Source organism: Pipistrellus hanaki, assembly GCF_964339955.1.
Source record: "Pipistrellus hanaki genome assembly, chromosome: 2".
In the NCBI taxonomy this organism is placed as follows: Eukaryota; Metazoa; Chordata; class Mammalia; order Chiroptera; family Vespertilionidae; genus Pipistrellus; species Pipistrellus hanaki.
Genome location: NC_140504.1, coordinates 3,044,898 through 3,066,073, shown reverse-complemented (window position 1 = coordinate 3,066,073; position 21,176 = coordinate 3,044,898). Strand labels below are relative to the sequence as shown.

Genomic DNA, 21,176 nt, shown 5'->3' with positions numbered 1-21,176 from the left:
TCAGAAACATTGATGAGAGAGAATCATCAATCAGCTGCCTCTTGCACACCCCACACTGGGGATATGCCCGCAACCAAGGTACATGCCCTTGACCGGAATCGAACCCGGGACCCCTCAGTCCGCAGGCCGACGCGCTATCCACTGAGCCAAACCGGTCCCGGCTAAAAAGTAATTCTTAAAAAAACCCTGCAATAAGCAGAAGAGACTAAATTTCTGATTAGTAAGGAGGGTCACTAACAATAATACAAGAACGTAACTGAAGACAATTTCAGAAACAACTCTCAGGAGCGCAGGTAACAGGTAGATTTCAAAATAACAGAAGAGGAACAGCTACAAGGAATCCGAAACTACACAGATGTTTCTTCTTTAGAGACTTAACTGTACTCAATCACAAAGAGAAAACACAAAATTACTTTCTGCTGTGTATTATACTGACTGGATATTAGATGAGATCTACCAAAGTCTCTTCAAGTTTACAACTAACTCAACTCAGGAAGCTAAGATACAATATAAATTAACACCAGAAACCCTTCTTTCAACCTGGTGCTAAGGACTACGCAAAATTCTAACACTAGACCCACAATTCTCAAAATATACAAGGTTGCTGCTCACATAAAATTAATCAAGTATTTGCTAAACCATATTCGACAAAAGCTATAAAGAATTATGAGTAAGAGCTGAGCCTGGTTTTGAATCCTATCTTACCAACCACTAGAGAAAATTACCTCACCTCTAACTAAACCTAAATTTCCCATCAGTTACATGACAATAATACCTTCCGAGGCTGTGGTATGTGTATGTTTATAAAGTGTTCAGGCTTGATGAAGATGGCCCTCACTATGTTAACAGGTGAGGTGGTTCCTACATATGCTCATGTGCACTGTGTGTCTCCAAGAAGGTAATTTTCTCCGCGTTTATTTCCTTCATACCACGCCACCAGGGAGTGGACTGCAGGGCACCTTTATGGCAAAGAGAAGCTCCCTACTGGTTATCCTGCTTCTAACCCCCTTGGACTGATTTTTCTTACTGTGTCCTCATACTGTCAGCCACTTAATATGTTTGAACCACTATTTAGCATTCACTCTGCAAACCGTTATATTCGGTGCACATCTGTGCTGGGGGAGTGTGGTAGGGAGGAGAGCCCTCGAGGGATGTCCGCCTGCTGGCTTAGACCCACTCGCGGGGTCCTTAGTGCTGCAGCAGAGGCACTCGCCAGCCGTGAACCCGGCTTCTGGCTGAGTGGTGCTCCCCCTGTGGGAGCACAGTGACTACCAAGGGGAAGCTCCTAAGTTGAGTGTCTGCCTCCTGGTGGTCAGCGTGCGTCATGCGACTGGTTATTCCACTGTTTGGTAGATTTGCATATTAGAGTTTTATTATATAGGATTATGCCTTGGGCCTCCTGACCATTTCAGAAACAGAGGGAATATCTTTTAGACTGATTGCTCAACTACCTGAGAAAAGCATAGTATGGTAACAATAAAAACGCTTTCTTACAGAAACCATGCATGCATTTTAACCTCCATCTTTCAGTCATTCAGCAAACATTTATTAAGTCTTCTATGTGCCAGAGCCCTAGGATACAATAATGAACAAAACAGATGTAACCTCTGCTTTTAAGCAGCTTAGTGCAAAGTGTATATGTACACACACACACACACAGCCCTAGTAGCTATTAAATTCAGGTCAAACAAGTGTGAAGCTAGGAGAAGAAAAAGTTTAGGGTGTTTGGAAATGTAACAGAACAGAAGGAAGAGGAGTCAGGGAAGGCTTCCCTGAATATACAACCTCCAAATTAAGACTGAAAATATGGCCCTTGGCTTTGTGACTCAGTAGATAAAGCGTCGACCCACGGACTGGGGGTCTGGGGTTCGATTCCAATTAAGGGCATGTACCTTGGTTGCAGGCTCAATCCCCAGTGGGGATTGTGCAGGAAGCAGTTGATCAATGTTTCTCTCTTGTCGATGTTTCTAACTCTCTATCCCTATCCCTTCCTCTCTATTTAAAAAAAAAAAAAAAAAAAAAAAAAAATCAATGAAATTTTTTTTTAATTTTTAAAGACTTAAAACATGAGCATGAGTTAGAACGAAGCCCTCAGCATATCACTTACTCTTTGTAACACTATAAATAGTAAGTACATACTATCCCTGTCATATAGACCGGGAAACTGAGGCTCAGAGAAGTTTATATTCTTAGGAAAAGGTAGATATCTGTATCAGACTCTAGAGATGTACTCTTTACCGTTCCACAGTGCTGTTTGTGACAGTCATAGTCTTCCTGCTGTGGGTACCTCTGCGGACCTCTCCCATCACACAGGACTCTTGCCTTGCTTTTAAGCAAGAGAACCAAGGGCAGGTGGTGGGACTTCACTTCCATGGATAAGGTACGTAAGTCTGACGTCTGTGTGAGGAGCCTCTCCTCTCCTCCACTGCCTGTGAGAAGGTAAGGGCCAGCTGGGAAGGACCAGACAGCAGGGAACTGAGAGCAGATGCCTACCAACAAGCAGCCAGAACCTGAGACACCACCACCACCACCAGTGAAACAGTGCACAAGGAACTGGATTCTACTGGATAACGCTCTGAGCGGAGAAGAAGTCTCTCCCCGCTCAAGCCTCAGCTGAGACAATAGCTCAGCCAACATCCTGCCTACAGCCCACTGATACCCTAAAGCAGAGGACCCAGCTGGGTTGTGCCCAGAAACCTGGCCCACAGAAAACTGTGAAATATAAATATAAGTGATTTAAGACTCAATTTTGTGGCAATATTGTTACATAATATTGTTAAATTAATAAAAGTTCTTCCAGCAATCACTGGTACTTTGCTTAAAATACAGATTTTCAACTACTCTTTTTTTTCCCCAAATATGTTTTTACCGCCCGGCCAGTGTTGCTCAGTAGTTGAGCGTCCACCCATGAGCCAGGAGGTCAAGATTCGATTCCCAGTCAAGGCTCATGCCTGGGTTTTGGGCTTGATCACTCTACTGAAATCAATGAAATCAATGAAAAACATTTACTTTAAATATGTTAATTGGTTGACTCTCAGCCACTGAGCAACATCAGCTGAGCTCACTCTACTGCTCTGAATTACACATCAAGTCACCTTCAGGTAGCAGTCACAGTTGTTCTTTTCATGCAAAACTCACATACCAAAATGTCAATCAACATTACCCACAATCTCACCCTACATTTTATAGTAGCCATTTCAACAACTTTGTCATATGCCTGCATTATTTCTATCATTTATGCCTGTTTCTAATGGCTGAGTTTCTTGTTCTATGTCTTTGAATTCACTAAACTTTTCTTCAGTGATGCCTAATCTGTCATTAATTCCATACATTGCATTTTTTATCTCATACATTAGTTTTCACTACTAAAAATTTTATTTGGGCTTTTTTAGACCTTTCAAGTTTCTACTAAATCCTTTGAATGCATGGAATACAGTGACAATAACTGCTTTTAATGTCCTTGCCTGTATCCATCAGCTCTAGGTTGGTTTTAATGGATGGGTATCTTCATTATAAGTTATATTAACGTACTTATTGGCATATTTAGTAATGTCTGATTGAATGCTGAACATCTTACACTTTTGAGCAATGGGTTTCGTTAATTTCTTTAAAGACTGTTACACTTCGCAATGGCAGGCAACGGTGTTACTTCAGATCAGGTTGCCCCCCCTCAAGGCATGTTTTTAAGCTTTTTTCAGACAGAACTAGTGGAGCCTTTACTTTATTCAGAGCTAATTTATTAGCCCCACTACTAAGACATGACCCGCTGGAGTGTCAGGGGACAGGGGACACAGCATATAACAAGACCCTCCTGCTGTGCCTATGAGACTCAATGTGTCCTGGCCTGGGTGAGAGCTCGGAGTCTTGTTCTGCTTCTAGCTCCCAGGGAATTCCTTCCCCCCAGAATGTTCCTTTATGAAACTGCACCCTGGATGTGCACAGCAGACTGGTACTGTCAAACATATAAAGGGACCGCTAAGGTTTAGGGGATTTCTGCATGGCTCCCTCTCTCCAGACACTGCTCCTCAATCAGAACCGCCTTGGCCTCCCCCAGCTCCAATCTCACTCTCTCCGCGCAGTCAGGCCACAGGGCTCTATCTGGACTCCTGCTCACCACTGAGGTCTAAGATCTGAGAACTGCCTCCAGGCACAAAGCTGGGCCGTAACTGGACTCACCTCGTTCCCTTTCTCCTGTCAGAGATCACAGTTCTGCACTACCTATTGTTCAATATCTGCAAACAGATGTCCCGAGTATTTTGTCCTGTTTCCTAGTTGTTTACAATAGAGGGTAAATTCACAATGTTACTGCCTTCTAATGAAAAGCAGAGGCCATGACTCCTGACACTGGTTTTAAAGGAATTGTTTTATTTAAGATACAACTCCTAAACACATACGTACGTACATACATACATACATCATCTATCACATTATCCCATCTTTTTTTTTACTGTGGCATATACCACTCTGTACCATTCTTTGTCATTGTGTCCAATTTGCTTTATTGCTTATTCTACATTTTGCCATAGAGTGTAAGCTCTGTGAGTGCAGGGATCTGTTTATCATCACTCCTGAATCCACAAGTACACAATCCAAATTAATTCAATCAACAAGCAAGCTGATTTAGAAGTATTTCACTTCTATATACTGTGAACTCTTCTCATTAGTAAACTCTGATCTAGACACAGATAACACCGACTCTGGAGAGTTCCTTAGAATTGTCTATTATCTTAATTAGCATCATCTAGGTAAAGGTTCTTAGTTGCAAACCGAAAAGGAAGTTATTAAAGTATACGAGCCACCTCACAGAAAGCCCAAGAGGGCCTGGCCTGAAGGCTCCATAGGCCAGAACAGCCAGAATTCCAACCACAGAGCTGCTCTCGCGGAGACCATCTAGGCCTCAGTCCCTGCAGCTTGTCCAGAGACCAATGGCCTGGGAACAAGCGCTCCAGCTGGACCTGCCTCTGTCAGCCTCTGGAAACCGGAAGCAGCTGTGGTCCCCTTGCCCTGCCAAGCCCAGGCTGCTGGGGGAGCGCAATGAAGGTCAGATGACCCCAAAAGATGCAGGAAAGTGAGCCATTGACTTTCAGATTGAATGTTCTTCCTCCCACCAGGACCCCCCCCCCCCCCCCCAATGTTTTATTGATTTTAGGGCAAGAGAAACATTGATAGGCTGCCTCCTGCAGGAACCCTCCCCACTCAACCCCCTGGTGGGGAATCAAGGCCACAACCACAGCAGGTGCCACAAACTGGAATCAAACGAGTGGCCTCTCAATGCATGGGACAATGCTGAACCACCTGAGCCACACTGGCCAGGGCCCACGAAGATTCTTAAGGCAAAAAATTCCCCCAACATCGAAAGCGGTTAAATGTTCTTGGTTATTACCCAAGAGAGTAACAAACCAGTAACAACGAGGCATCAATCCCAGAATACCAGAACTTTTATCTATTTCTTTTATTAGTGGGTTATAGAATCCATTTTTCTCTTTCTTTTCTCTCTAAATATTTAACTTTAGGGCAGTTAACTCTTTGCTGGAGGCATTATTATTATTATTATTACTACTGCTGCTAGTATCTGGAAGCAGATGTAATCTACTGTGATTAACCTGAAGCCAATTTAATTCCATACATCTCCGTTTTCTAAATTTCAAAACAGAGATACTACCAACCCCCTTGTAGGGTTGCTGAGAATATTAAAATAACTAATAATGAATATGTACAACGTCTGGCCCCTAGCAGGCAATCAATTAAGAGTAGCTATTGTTACTATTATTAAATGACAAGTTAGAGGAGAAACTCACTAGTTTATACAAACATTTTTTTATTTTACCTTAGTACTGTATTATAATTGTTATCTCCCTTAGCTCCCATGTCACCAGAGATAAAGCAACAAGTAGCTTAAAGAAGTCTAACATGTTGCCATCAAAACTGAAGTTCAATCAATAAACAAACAGGTGGGTGGGTGGGAGAAGGATAGAAGGACTGCGCACCCTGCCAGGGAGCTCCTGTGCTGGGAACGTGGTGAGGGCGGGGACCATGTGGCCATGGGCCTCACTGCTGTGTCCGAAGAGCCTCGCCTGGGGCCAAGCAGAGAGACAGTCCATAAAATTTAAATATTTGCTTTTCTAAACATTTACAACATAAACTAGTCACTGAGAAGTTTCCGAAGTATTTTAAAACAAGTCACCTAGAAGCTTTAAAATACTTCATTCTCCTGACAAAATCAACACCTTCAATAATTTTCTAACTACAAGATTCATTCTTTTGAAAATCCATCCATTCAATGAACTTTCCCCCTCAATCACTCTTGTTCTGTCATCCAAACCTGAAGAAGTTAAAGACAAAAAAGCATCCAAACAAACCATGTTCTTCGTTTTCCTGTCACTTTTTAAATAAAGTAAAGCTAGAGCTTTTTAAATGTGAGCCTGACAGCTACTGCAAATGCTGGGCTGACATTCCAGATAGACCTGCTGAAAGAACATCACTCTGTTGGCTCGGAATCATGAGGAACATCCAACAAGTTAAAACCACAATTTAAAACCACTCCAAATGACCACTAAGGGCTGTATCTATTTCAGTAACTACTAAAATTATGCACTTCTTTTTAAAAAAAAAAGGCACAATCTTTCTACCCCATATTCTTGCTCTAACATACAGTAGATATTTCACATGCATTTAAGTTATTAATCCAGGAGTGAATAATGTTGTCTCTTTCCTGGCTACAAAGAGCTTTCCAATCGTATTAAAGGCAGGTTCACCTCTCTCTTTCTCCTCAGGGCTCCCATATTCCCTGTCCAGCTCTCTATCCAAATGCACAGACATTCCTCTGATGTAGTCCTTTTGTCCTTGAGACCAACCAGCAAAGATCAAAACATGTAGCTGCTCCCTGATCAACCCCACAAGTGTTTAGTTAGTGCTCACTCTGTGCCAAACATGCAACCCCCTGGACAAGAGGGAGCCAGACACCGCTGCCCCTGCGCACTGAGGGCATTATTCAATCAGCACAGGGCACATGGGATGTTAAACAAGTGGTGACTGGGATGGGAGGGTGCTTTCCCTTACGAAAGTGACCATCTGGGCTGAAACTGAAGCAGGAGAGAAGTTTAAACAGATGATAGCTAAGGAAGCAGCACATGCAAAGACACGGATCCAGAGACCTGGGAATAAGACTGCATAGGGGCCATCACCCAGGGAGGGGTCCTGTAACTAATTTGGTCTTTACCCTGGAAGTCACAACAAATCATTACAGAGGTGTTTTGTTTTGTTTTGTTTTTTGGGTTTTGGGGTGTGTTTTTTTTTAAGGACAGAGAATTCTTGTTTATTTTGCTCAAATCCCTCTTTGATTTCTGCCCATTCTATTAAATTTTCCCTATTCCTTGACCTTGCTACAGGCCCTCATCCTTTACTTCAGATACCTGTATCTTTGTCTTATTCAGCAATAGCTTTCCTCCCATGAATCCTAGGACTCTTCAAGTCTTCCTTCTGCATAGCTAATACTGCTGAGTAACTGTGGCCTTCAGGGCAATTCTTAAGTAAATTTACCCAGCTTTACTGAAGTTCTGAACTGTACCATAGAACCATGATAGGAAAATTTAAAAAGTAAAGCTAGATTGCAAAATATTCAATGAGATCCTAATACTCTTCTTACTGTTGCTGTTTTAAAAATTTTTATGAAACAATGTTTTGTACTACAAAAATAATGTCTCCCAATAATGTCTGATGTAATGATGAAGTTAAAAAAACACCAATGTGGTGATACTTGCAGGTCTTTTCAAGGGAGAATAATGACCTCAGAACAAATTTTTCAGTAGACAGTATTTATCTTAAAGACTGAAGTCCCATTCAGATCGAAATAAACTTTAATTCAAAAATTAACTATCGAAAGACCCTAAGCCGAAACCGGTTTGGCTCAGTGGATAGAGCATCGGCCTGCGGACTGAAAGGTCCCAGGTTCGATTCCGGTCAAGGGCATGTACCTTGGTTGCGGGCACATGCCCAGTAGGGGGTGTGCAAGAGGCAGCTGATGGATGATTCTCTCTCATCAATGTTTCTAACTCTCTATCCCTCTCTCTTCCTCTCTGTAAAAAATCAATAAAATATATATTTAAAAAAAGACCCTAAAATGAGACCAAAATTTTGACCTTCAAAAGGCAACATCAAAATTTACTCCATTTCACAAACTCTGTGTTCCCTTTAATGAAAGTGTACATGTACTCTAGACTGGGTTCTTATGGCTCCTCTAGATACTATTCAAGATCTCTCCCGCCCACCCCCACCCCCCCCCCCCCCCCGCCACCCTCAACGAGAGCATAACTTCCATGATGTTTTTAGCAGTTTTTATCACAGCATACCTTTTAATTTCAGGCCCCAGTTCCATGTTTGGCACTAGCAGATACTCAATAAATAATTCTACCCACCTCAAATAATAAATTATTTTAGATGATCATCTCTCAATAAGGATACAAGTAAAAATAAACGGAACACAGTATTTTTCATGAAAATACTATGACCCTCAGAATAAATTAAACTCACATGTTCAGTTAACTAGGAGCTTTTCAAACTTTGAATTATGATATAACCTTTCTCTCCAGAGTCACAGCTTCTAACACAGGCTCTGCACTGCCCACTGCTGAGCTCATCTTTAACGTGCGACGTGATCCCACCTGCCCTAGCGGGAGCGGGAGCTACAGTAACTCTCTGTTCTTCCAGTTACTTCCGGTCCTGCTGTAGGAAGTACTCTCCACTGTCCCACTGAACCCATCATTCCGCACATACACGTTTCACTATACTGCCACCAAGTTTAATTCTCTCCTGTTTCCAAAAACTTGGCAACATTGCTATTTAAATCCTGAAATATTTTGTTCTGTTGAAAACTAAATAATTAAGAAATTTTTAACGTGTTTCAAACTTGGGTCTCCCATCTGTCTTCCCCTTTTTACCTTTTCTCATCCCTTCATGCCTACCCACCTCAAATGGCCTGCCTTCCAGGCCCTCCTTGTGGTTCATCTTCCTAACCCACAGATATGTCACCATGCACTGCCCAAAAACCTCCCATCACCCACACTCAAATTCCTTTTAATGCATAAGACCCATCCCTCTCATTTCTCACTGCACTGTTCCTATCCCTCCCCCAGCACATACACATACATATTTACATATATACACAGAGGCCCCCCCCCCCCCGCACAAAGTTCATTCAAGGGTTTGGCTCTTGCAGCCTTGGAGGCTTCCCTGGGCTTCCTTGGGAAGGTCGTCCGGAAGGACGTCTGGTCTAATTAGCATATTGCCCTTTTATTATTATATTAATAGATATTCATATGTGCATATCTATATGTGTATACATGTACGTGTGTGTGTGTATACACACACATACATATATCTCTGGAACACACACACACTGGCTGTCACCCTTTCCTTCCACCACCACAGGCTGCCACATCACCTCCTCCAGGGGACTGCCAATCCCCCAGGTTCTACTGTACAAGCCTAGCCATTCTTCCATACCGAGATCAGTCCACCTCCTCCACAGGCATGCTCAAACTCTCAGAACTGTCTTACTTCCTGTGTTCTTCTAGTCCTCCATATGGCAATACCTCTACTTCCTAACAAGGTCTTGTTCACTTTGCCTATATACACACAACTATCTCAACACTAACAGCAGAGGAAACCAAACCTTGTTCACTTTTGTAGTCAAAGCTTATACCACCATAATTCACAAGCACAGGACAGTTTATTCAACTGAAGAGGCCTAAGAACCCCCTTTTACAATGTAACAAGGATGTACAATTACAAGCGCTTACAATTTATCAAAATACCAGCTTCTCATCTAACACAATACTGAAAAATCAGGAAATATGTTTAACTATATCTGACAAAAATGAATATTTTTATCATTTAAAGCACAAGACTTACAGTACAACTTAAGATATTCAAACTCACTCAAATTAAAGAAATGAAAATCCAGCCCTGGCCAGGGGGCTCAGTTAATTGGAGCATCATCCCGCGCACCGATGGGTCACGGGTTCAATTCCCAGTCAGGGCATATACCCAGGTTGAGAGTTCAATCCCTGGTCTGGGCTCGTAAGGAAGGCAAGTTCCCACATTTAAATATTCATTTGACTAACTTGGACTATTTATCTAAGTTGCTCACAAGTGACCAACCATGCACTACCAATGAGCTCACACATAAGCAGCATCATTTTTTAAAATAACAGGTATCCCTATGAAGTCCCAGTGCAGTTGGTACTCTGTCCTCTATTCCTTCTTTGGTAAAAAGAAGAATGGCCAACATCAACAAATCAACGAACGACAAGTGCTGGCACGGATGCGGAGAAAAAGGAACCCTCGTGCACTGCTGGTGGGAATGCAGACTGGTGCAACCACTGTGGAGAACAGTATGGAGCTTCCTCAAAAAACTGAAAATGGAACTCCCATTTGACCCAGTAATCCCACTCCTAGGAATATATCCCAAGAAACTAGAAACACCAATCAGAAAGGATATATGCACCCCTATGTTCATAGCAGCACAATCTACAATAGCTAGAATTTGGAAACAGCCTAGGTGCCCGTCAGCAGATGATTGGATCCAAAAACTATGGTACATCTACACAATGGAATACTATGCTGCCATAAAAAAGGAATTCTCATCATTTGCAGCAACCTGGATGGAATTGGAGAACATCATGCTGAGTGAAATAAGCCAGTCAATGAAAGAGAAACACCACATGACCTCACTCATTTATGGATAAAGAACATTATAAACTGATGAACCAAAAGATAGAGAGACAGTAAAGCAACAAGCAGACTGTATACATGCATATAAGTACAACCAATGGACACAAAACTCTGGGGAGGGAGGGTGTGTATGGGAGGGGGGGAGCAATGGTAAAATATGTACACAGATAATAATTTAATAAAAAAGAAACTGAAATTAAAAAATAAAATTAAAAAAAAAAACAAAAAACCAACAACCCAGAGGCAGGAAAACATATGCTACTTCCAGACCTGATTATGCTGAGGCATTGGTTCACAAGCAATTACGTTTCTTTGCGCCCATTTCCTTCTTTAAGAAACATGAATTATATCAATGTTTCTACAGCACCAGGAGTACCCGGAGCCCTGATTATGAAAGCAGATGCCAAAGCATCACCCGATCTGCAGAGAGGCGGATATGTTTTGGGAATCCCCCCAGAAGACTGAGAACCCTAAGTTTTCTCAGGTCTCTACTAGATCTAGCAATTCTCAATAGACCCCAAAGGAATCCTACACCTTCTTTTTTTTTCAAACCCACAGAAATTAAAGTGGAAGATATTAGTACATGTATTTATATTTTTTAAACTATTTGTACGTATAGAGTCTATAGATGCAAGCGGTAGACCTTTTTTAATTAATTTCACAATACCGTAGCAGCTAACTGGTTGATTTCAGAGAGGAAGAGAGAGCGAAAGAGAGACAGAAACATCAATATGAGAATCATGGATCGGCCACCTCCTGCATTAGGAACCGAGCCTGCAATCCTGGCACGTGCCTCTGACCAGAAGCGAGCCCGACCTTTCGCCCGCAGGCCGGCGCTCTGCCCGCCCAGCCGAGCCAGCTAGAGCAGGTAATAAACGTGCTCTTGAACATCACCGCTAACATCCTCCTCGCAACCCCAAGGACTCAAACATTTACTGCAACCTTGACAAGATGCAAGTGTCATTCTAGTAGTATTGTTTGCCGAGGGTATCAGCAGGAACACACACTGTATAGTCGAGGAGACTAAGGCAAAATCCAAAAGCTAAGATTCCAAATGCTGTTTACATACAGTATAGTCACAGCCATCAAGAACCATGTTTCTGTCAGTAAAACGATGTGCCATTAGACTCAAAATACCTTCACTACATTTTTTCTAATCTGACACTTATGTAACAACTGCATACGCTGAATACTGGTGAGCTATTTGAACTTGTATACCATAGTTTAAAAGATTAGAGACTAAATAAGAAAAATAAAACTTATTAGTGCAATGTGTTGTCTTTTCAAAAGTTTATTTCTGCAAGTTTCTCCCAAAACATCTGAAAGTGTGACAGCAATGTTTCCTAATCCCCCATTCTCCTCTATGTCAGGAGAAACAGGTTTTCAGCCAAACCACCACCAAAGACCACATATCCCAGCCTCCTTTGCAGCTAGATGTGACCACCTGGCTAAGTTCTGACCAACAGGTATAAACAAAAGCACAAACCATTGTAAAACTTACAGGTTTTTTATTAATAATTAAAAAAGTGTGTGTGTGTGAGAGAGGAGGGGGGGCGGGGAAAAGGGAAGGGAGAGAAAGAGGAATAGGTTTGTTGTTTCACTTATTTATGCACTCACTGGTTGATTCTTACATGTCCCTGAGAGGCATGGGTGTGTGTGTGTGTGTGTGTGTGTGTGTGTGTGTGTGTTTGTGTGTAACCAACTAAGCTACCACGGGGTAGGTAGGGGTGTGTGTGTGGATGTGTGTTTAACCAACTGACCTACCTGGCCAGGCCTCAGCTTATCTTTAAAGGGAGAGGAGGGGGTAGACGTGCCCCCCACATCCTGTTCCCAGACTGATGTGGGGAGGCGCCTCGTACTGTACAGAAAAGAATGTCTCCTTAAGCATGGAAAAGCAATAAGACAGGAGAAACCAAACCCCTATGCAGGCACATCAGCCTTAGACTTACACTTGATACATGAACTTCTTGTTTTAGCCACTGTATTTAGTCAGAACATAGGCCCAAGCTCATGTTCTAATTAATAGTTTATATATATAAAGTTTAAATTTGTAATAAATATTAAATAGCTACTTACCAACTCAGTAAAGCTGAAACTAGTTATAAATTCTTGGTAACCCCACTACTGAAATTATCGCTACTGTAAACAGCTTATATTTATTTGGCATTCTACACTTTTGCAAAGCAGCTCATTACAGTATCTCATTTCACATTCTGGAAATCCTGGGCAGGGCAGCTGGTGCTATGCACATTTGGCGTATAGGGCAGCAGGAGCTCAGAGAAGCTCTTTGTCCAGGACTGCACCACGAAGCAGTGGTCCGTGCTTAGGGCTGTCTATACCACCATTCTGTGTGCATATACACTCATACATCCCTGCTACCTGCCAGGCAATGGAGTTACAGGTGTGATCGAGAAAGAATCATTCCTACACAGATGCCCCTTACAACCTAACGTAGGGATAGATATTAAATGAATGCACGCACGCGCGCGTGCACACACACACACACACACACACACACGAATGTAACTGAAGAATTACACAGCTATTTGCAGTAAGAGCTATGGGAAGAAAAATAAAAACAGTCCTGTAAGAACACCTTGGCCAAGGAACCCTCCTCAGACTGGCGGTCTGGGGAAGGCCTTTTGAAAGAAGTAGCATTTATGCTGAGACCCTAAGGATGAGTATGAATGAAGAAGAGGAAGGGAAGGACAAGGGGAGAAGAAGGCTATTTAGAAATTTACATACATTACCAACCTCATAAGAACACTAAGGTAAGTACCACTGACCCCATTACAGCTGAAGATGCTTAGTGCACTCCCTGTGCTGAGGGTCACACCGGGTCACACGGCCAGTCAATGGCAGGTCCTGTTGAGATTCCACTCGCCTGCCTGGCCCCTCTCTGCCAGGCACCAGCACCAGGCCCGTTCTCTCCTCTCTCCACAGCACATGCTGCCTCCACTGCTGTCTGTAACTATTAGCACAGATTTCAAGTACATGTCACAGCTGCAGCATGTTTGTACCCAAATGTATGTGCTAAGATGCCAACCTTAACCACAAATATCCATAAAACACAAAAAAATCCACTCTTGTCCTTGTATAATTGACATATTAACTTAGGAAAATTAGGGAGTTAATGAACAGGGATGTGACCTAAAATAGAAATGACCCTGAAAATCAGTTTCATTGCATGTTAAACCAGCTCACTAATCCCCCCCCACCCATACCCACACACACACACAGCCAGTTTAAACTAGCATTTCAATCCTGGGGAATAAAATTCAAAACACCTCAATTCAAAAGATACATTTTAAGCTATTATGCACTATATATTAAATGCATATATATAAGCACATGTCCATCAAACAAACAAAAATATGTATATGCCTTGTCAAAACCCTAACAGTAATACAAACTTTTTAAAATAATCTTCAAGTAGAGAGGGTATATAGCTCTGGTAGAAGAACTAATTGCCAAGAAGCCAAAATGATTCTATATTAGCAAAAAGTATGCCTACAAGGAACCACATCATTTTAGATGTTCAATGTACAGTTATTATCATCAATAATAACTCATTATACAACTCTAGAAGTAGGACTTGAAAGCAAAAGCTTAACTATTAAAAAACATTTAGATGGTTTATACAATTCCACAATTTTTCCTATACCAAAAAACGAAGGCTGCCTGTAGCCATTAGGTTAGGACAATGGTTGGCAAACTCATTAGTCAACAGAGCCGCATGTGGCTCGCGAGCTGCAGTTTGCTGACCACTGGGTTAGGAAACAATACTTAGTCTTTAATTACCTACTATGAACCTTAAATTACTTTAGTCATGTGAAGTAAACATTTCACTTTCACATAACCAATGGTAAGCTTTACAGCTCTTGCTTAACATTATAGTACTGACATAAGGCAAGATTTCAAGATTTCTTCATTCAGGGGCAAAGAGAAGAGAAATTTTAAGTAATTTAAAACCATTTGATTATTTTTCCAAGTAATTAAACACAAATTTTAACCACCCAAAATTTTTAATCTAAAATTGTGCTAGCCTTGGATTATGAATTACCAAATTTTCTCTAGCCATCAAAACATTGTCCAATGGCCAAAATAATCTACCTATGTTAAGAAGTCTCTTAAATGGCATAATCATAATTTATATAAGGTGCTCATCCAAATTCCGCCCCACTTTGACAGGACAACTGTGCTAATGTAAAATCTCAGGTGACCATGTTTGATAGTTTTATACAATATCTTTACTTCTAAAAAGAAAATATACACAAGTTTCTGGAGGTAAAACCACCCAAATACTCAATACAAATGCTTGGATCACAGTTTAAATTACTGATAAGGAATATAACAAAATTAAAGACTAATTAAATGTGGGGAGAAAAGAGGTGATTTCTTTATAAAGACTCTTTTTGGAAGTTTTGAGGTTTTGGTGGGTTCAGATGGTTCGTTTTTCCTGAGGGAGAAGAGGAATGCTTGGAGAGGTGGGGGAGGGGGGCGTGCAAGTTCTTTGAAATAAAGTTACTGCTAAAGCAAAGAAAAATGGATACACATCTTCTTCCAAACACCGTCACAAACGAAACCCCTGTTCTATTAATCTTATATTTAATGTCATATATGTAAGGCAATTCCCTTCTCATTCATAATGAAGTTACTTCTATCCAAATTTTCTTCCCATAACTGGACACTTGCCAACAATAAGTATGCATGTGAAACATCCTGTGCAGACTAGATTTCTAAACTATTTATTTTTCTAAATTGTTTTCTAGTTCCCAAAACTCAATACAAATTAGTCTTTTCATCCTCTGTATAGTTTCAAAACAAAATACATGCCCAAGGTCATTCTATACCATGTGTTGTAACAAGTTATCTTGTGTTTTGCTTTTGCAGATAAACATTCATAACACTATAAAAACTTATATAAATTCTTTAAATACTAGTTGCTACACTTACCACTCCCCACCCAACTTTGAGTCATAAATACAGTAACTCTCTAAATAAAACTAAAGGCCAGACACTGAACAATATTCTAGAAGGGGGGGGAAATTCTAAACAAGGGTATTTTTTACTATCTACCTTCCCCAAACAGGTCAGTGCATTAAAATGGAATATTTTTGTTTATTTTAAATGTTAGTGCCCTTAAAGACTGGACTAAATCATTCATTTTTTAATCCCCAACCAATTTTATATTTGTTGTTTCCAACAAGGTCCCACCAAAATGTCTTTAAAATATGTTTAAGAAACAGTCTTAGCCCTAAATTCCAAATTCCTAACAATAAAGATCTTACTAGATCACTCAGTCTATCTCCCACTCTCACTAATAATGACCATTCACTCAAGCAAATCTAGAATCGTTTTTATGTTTCAAATAAGTGCGCCTTCACCTTACCGAGGCAGGGATGACCCTTCCTTTCTAAACTTATGTCTCTGAATTTTCTATCCTCAGTCTAACCCTAGAACTTGGTAGAGACATTGACAGGAGTCCTTACCTTGCTAGCAGGGTTTAAAGTCTAAATGAAATTTGGACTGCCACCAAAAACACTGCTGCTATGGCAAGGCAAATCCTCCACAAGCAGTGGGTATTTCAAGTGAAAGTTTTTGTATATTAAAAGTCAGCCACCGCCAGGCAAACTTTTTCCGAAGAATCTACAATTTCTTTGAAACTAATTTCTTCAGATTAAAATCAGCATATGAAATTTTAATTCTAGTCTCATGTTTATAGTTTTTGGAAAATACTCCTAATGTAACTAAACAACTAAAATATGAGGAATCTAAGAAAACAAAAACCAGAGAAAATTCCACTGAATTATTAAACACCCCAAAATCAAAGTATTAAATATATCCTTTCCTAAACACTGTATATGGAAGGTGTAAGGGGTCACAGAAGAAATATATGTACGTATTCAAAAGATAAAAATGACTAAACAGAACTTTACACAAAACTTTCTTATGACTCACCAATATTTAAATGACGCCTATAATTAAAACGAAGCGTGGAGAACGAAATGTATCACATTTAATTCCTTCCATTCAAAAAAAAAAAAAATGGTCTGCATGGTTCCCTGGGTGGGCTGGGGGACTGATGAGTGTCACGAAGAGGGCCTCATCTCATTCTTTCCTCTTCACCTCAGCAAACTACAGAGTTAATTCCACGCTACCCTGGCCATGGGCACCATCTCTAGGTCAGAACCCTGAGTCATGACACACGGATGGCTTCAGACTGGCCAGGATTTCCCACCAGGAGTGAGAACCAGTGACAGGGGCCCAGGCAGGCTGGCTAGGCTACTGGCTCCCAGCGCTCCAGCCCCGTGACCTTGGATGAGTCACCGCTCAGTTTCCTCATCTGTGAAATGGGTCAGTGTCCACCGGGAGGGGGTGAGGCCCCCGGAGGAGAGCACGGCCCTCTCCGTCCCCGTCCTCGTCCTCGTCCTCGTCCTCCTCCTCCTCACAGCGGTGTGGACACCACGCTTTACGGTGTATTTTCCTGACAACTCGGGCGGAATGCAAGCCCCAGATGCTGCTGCCATTCAAGGGCCGCACCTCGGCCGCAGGATTCGCAGAATCCAGGGCTGGATGCGCGGCCCGGCCAAGCCATCGGGGCCGATCCCTGCCCGGCCGGGCCTTTTTTAACCGTTTCGGGCTAGGGAGGGGCCTTCCGCCGGGCGCCACGGCGTCGGGCAGGGCCTGGGTCCGCACACGGACCGGCGAGTCCTGCTCCCTGGCCGGGCCTGGGCGATCCTTCCCGAACCCCCGCCCCGGCTCCCCCGGCTGCTCCGCGGGTCACCCCTCCGCCCCGAGCGGCCCGATTGCTCGCACCCGCGGCCCGGCCCGGAGCCGCCCGAGGCCGCGGGGGGCCCGGGCGGGCGGCCGACCTTCCCGGCGCCTCGCCGGCCCCGGCCCCGGCCCCGGCCCCTCAGCGCGCATTGTCCTTGCGGAGCGCCCGGCGGCCGCACCGGAGGGGCCGAGAGGAGGGACGAGGGAGGAGCTGGGGGCAGAGGATGAGGAGGAAGAGGAGGAGGAGGAGGAAGACAGCCTCCTGCCCCGCGCCCGGGCGGCCGGGCAGGCCTGGCGCGTCCTCCGGGCCCGCGCCCCGCGCCCCGCTCCCCGGAGGCCGCGGCCCCGCGCCCGCCCTCCGGCAACTTTCCCTCCGCCGCCCGCCCGCCCGCCCGCGCTCCTCCGGGACCGGCCCCGGCTCCCTCCCGGCCGCCCGCCGGGCCGCGGCGCCTCCTCCTAAAATGGCAGGTCCCTCCCTCCGCCCGCCCGGCCGGCCTCGGCGCCCGGTGCAGGCCGCGGGGGGAGCGGGCGCCGGCCGGGCGGGGCCGCGGCCGGGCCGGACACTCACCGGGACGATGGCGGGGCGCTCGCGCCGCTCCCTCCGGTGAGTCTCAGCCTCGGGCTCCGCCGCTGCTGCCGCCGCCGCCGCGAGTCCGCCGCCGGGTCGCCGCCGCCGCCGCCGCCCGCCGCCCGCCGCCCGCCGCCCGCGCCGCGGCTCTGGGCGTCCGGCCCGCGGTCCGGGGCGCCGGGCCGGGAGCCCCGCGCAGGCCCCCCCGGCAGATGCCGCAGTCCCCGGGCCCGCTCCGGCGCCGCGCGGCCGGCCCGGCGGAGGGCGGCGGCGGCGAGGCCGGGCGCCGAGGGGCGGCCGCTCCCGCCGCGGCTTCCGAGGCGGATTTGGTAAATCTCACAAAATGGCGCGCGCTCCGAACCTGCGCAGCGAGCGGCGCCGGGCCGAGCGGCGGCGGCGGCGGCTCCTCCGCCAGGAGAGCCCGAACCGCCCGCCCCCGAGTCCCCGCAGACAGACACACTCACACCCGCGCGCACGCACACTCGCCCTCGCACACGCTCCCTCGCACACACCCGCACACTCACACCGGTCCCGCCCGCTCGCCGGCGGCGGCAGCGGCACCAACAGCAGCAGCAGGAACAGCAGCAGCAGAAGCGGCGGCGGCGGCGGCGGCGGCGCCCGCACCCCCCGCTCGGGGTGTCCGCTCCCTCAACCCGACCTGAGCCGCGATCGGCAGCAGCGACGGCAGCAGTCTCCCCGGATCCCCCCGCCGCTCTCGCCGCCGCCACCCCCGCCTCACTCCAATAGGGTTTTTTATTATTATTCGGGCGGGAAGCGAAAGGGTTTAAAAAAAAACCAACCAACAAAATGGCGACGGACCGACCCGGTCGCTATGGCAACTGTCAATCAAAACGCAAAACCCCGGCTGACGTGCTGACGTCCTCCTCCCGCCCCCCCGGCCCGAGCCGGAGGGCGGGGCCTGTTGCCCGGGCAACGGCAGATTCCGTTCCCTCCTTCCCCTCTCCTCGCCGTCCCCGACCAACCACCCAACCCCCTCGGGTCACGTGAAGGATAAATTCGGAGCTCGGGCCCGCTACGAGTGTCAGAGGAGGGCGCGTGATTCGCTCGGGGGAGGGGGGAGGAGGGCGACGGCCGGGCGGAGGAAGGGGAGGGGAGGGGAGGGGAGGGGGGCGGAGGCGGCGGCCCGGCCTGCGCGCCAGCGCCCGCCGCCTCCCCGGCCGCCGGCCGCGCCCCGCGCCCGCGCCGACTGCGGCCCGGGGAGCGCGCGCGGCCTCCGCGCCTCCCGCTGCCTCCGGAGCCCCGCGCTTCCGCTTCGTGCGCCGCAGCCCCGCCCGCGGGGAGAGGGGAGCGGAGGGGGAGGGGGATGGGCCGGCGCTGCCGCCGCGGGGCCCGGGAAGCCCACCCCGCGCCCGGCCCGGGCTCTCACCTGCGTCCCCGGGGGCGCGCCGGCGCCTCGCTGCGGCCGGGGGCGCGGGGCTCGCCGCCCCCCTCGCGGAGGCTGCCCGCGGGGCCGCGGCGGGGGCGGGGCGGGGAGGCCGCCTCCGCGCAGCAGACATCTCAGGAATTCCGGACGCTCCCCCGCAGCCCGGGATGCCCCTGCGGCGGACACCGCGGTGCCATCACGCCGCCCGCGCCCCCGCACCCCGGCCGGAGCCATCCCAAACTTCCTGCAGGCCGGGCACGCTCTCCCGGCTGCCCGGCCATGGCAGACCTACCCGCCTCCGGGCGCAGCCTGCTCGGCGGGGAGGCCCCTTCACCGGGTCCTGCAGCTATTCTGGTGCTGGCGTCTTCTTGCTCATGCACCGTCTCGGTGTCCAGGTTCTGGATCCAACCACAAACCCTTCATTTATGTGTGTCCTATCGGCCCCTTCTTCCCACATGCATGTTGCTACATCCCAGGTATGAAAACCTAGCTGAACCGGGAGCCATGCTGTGCTGGCTACTTTGTAATCAGCAGACAGCCTCTAACCAAAAACTGTATTTTGTACCAAACCTAATGCAATGGCAGCTCAATGTTACGCTTAAAAGGATACTACAGATAGGATGTTACACCAGCTCACTCATTTATTGATTCCTAAGTTTGATTTTTTTTTTTCCCCATCGTGTGATAGTGTTGGTGCCCATTTTTAAGCTAAACCTGTTCACAAATACAGTAGCAACAGATACAGCCGTATAGCCATAAAGAAAACCCTGCAATAAACACTGGTCTCTGTCCCATGGGACACAAGGGAAGACACTTCCTCTAAACGGTTTCCAGCAAATGTTTACCTCCTTCGGTAATTAAAACACCAAAGTAGCCATTCGAATTAACGGGCCCTGCAAGAAATCAGACTACACCTAAAATAACGCAAAAGTAGTCAAGCAAATAGCTTACTCTAAAGACTGATTTTTGGTTGTATCAAAAGTTGCTGTAACTGTCAGAAGTTCTTTCGGAGCTCTGCTGGCGGGGCTGGGTGGCTGAGTGTGGACCTAGGAACCAGGAGCTCAGGGTTTGATTCCTGGTCAGGACACATGTCCAGGTTACATGCCCCAGTGTGGGGCATGCGGGAGGCAGCCAATCAGTGATTCTCTCTCATCCTGGATGTTTCTATCTTTCTGTCCCTCTCCCTTCCTCTCTGAAATCAATAAAAATACTTAAAAAAAAAAAAAACACACACCTTCTTTCGGATTGCCATACTAATGTGGCTAAATCCACATGGAACTAGATTGTTTGGAAGGGAGCAGTCAAGCGTGTCCCTATTGAGAGATTCATACTTAATTCGTCCCAAACTCACACTATATAGCTCCTTCTCCTGCTTCTTTCTCTGCTCCCCACTCCCACCCCCTTCACCAACTTTACTTCTCTGGGAAAGGAGCATTGGCACCTTTTCACGCTAAGTGAAACTTGACTCCAGTTGTTATTGCTGATAGTGAAGGAAACCTGCATAATTAATCTTCTAGGGACCATGGAAGTTTCGAGTCAGTAAACTTACCCCAGATCGCACTCCCAGTAGGCAATAAAGCTGAGATTCAAACACCGGCATCATTGCAAAGCCTATTCCCACCACCCCACCGTGACTCAACATTATTTGGAGGTCAGGTCATGACAGAGGCCATTAGATGTCCTTGGAGTAAAACAAAACAAGCAAAAAAGATGCCC

General features: G+C 46.1%; 1 protein-coding gene across 10 annotated transcripts in view; it reads right to left on the bottom strand.

Moving 5' to 3' along the window:
* The window catches only part of DYRK1A (dual specificity tyrosine phosphorylation regulated kinase 1A), a 120,674-nt gene extending 101,774 nt beyond the window's left edge, over nucleotides 1-18,900 (bottom strand). For 4 of the 10 annotated variants that reach the window (XM_084873608.1, XM_084873613.1, XM_084873614.1 and 1 more), the window contains exon 1: nucleotides 18,077-18,858. The gene's annotated coding sequence lies outside the window, so the exon portion shown is untranslated. The other 6 variants (XM_084873611.1, XM_084873617.1, XM_084873615.1 and 3 more) reach the window with 5 other exon arrangements.
* Between the last annotated feature and the right edge of the window lie 2,276 nt (nucleotides 18,901-21,176).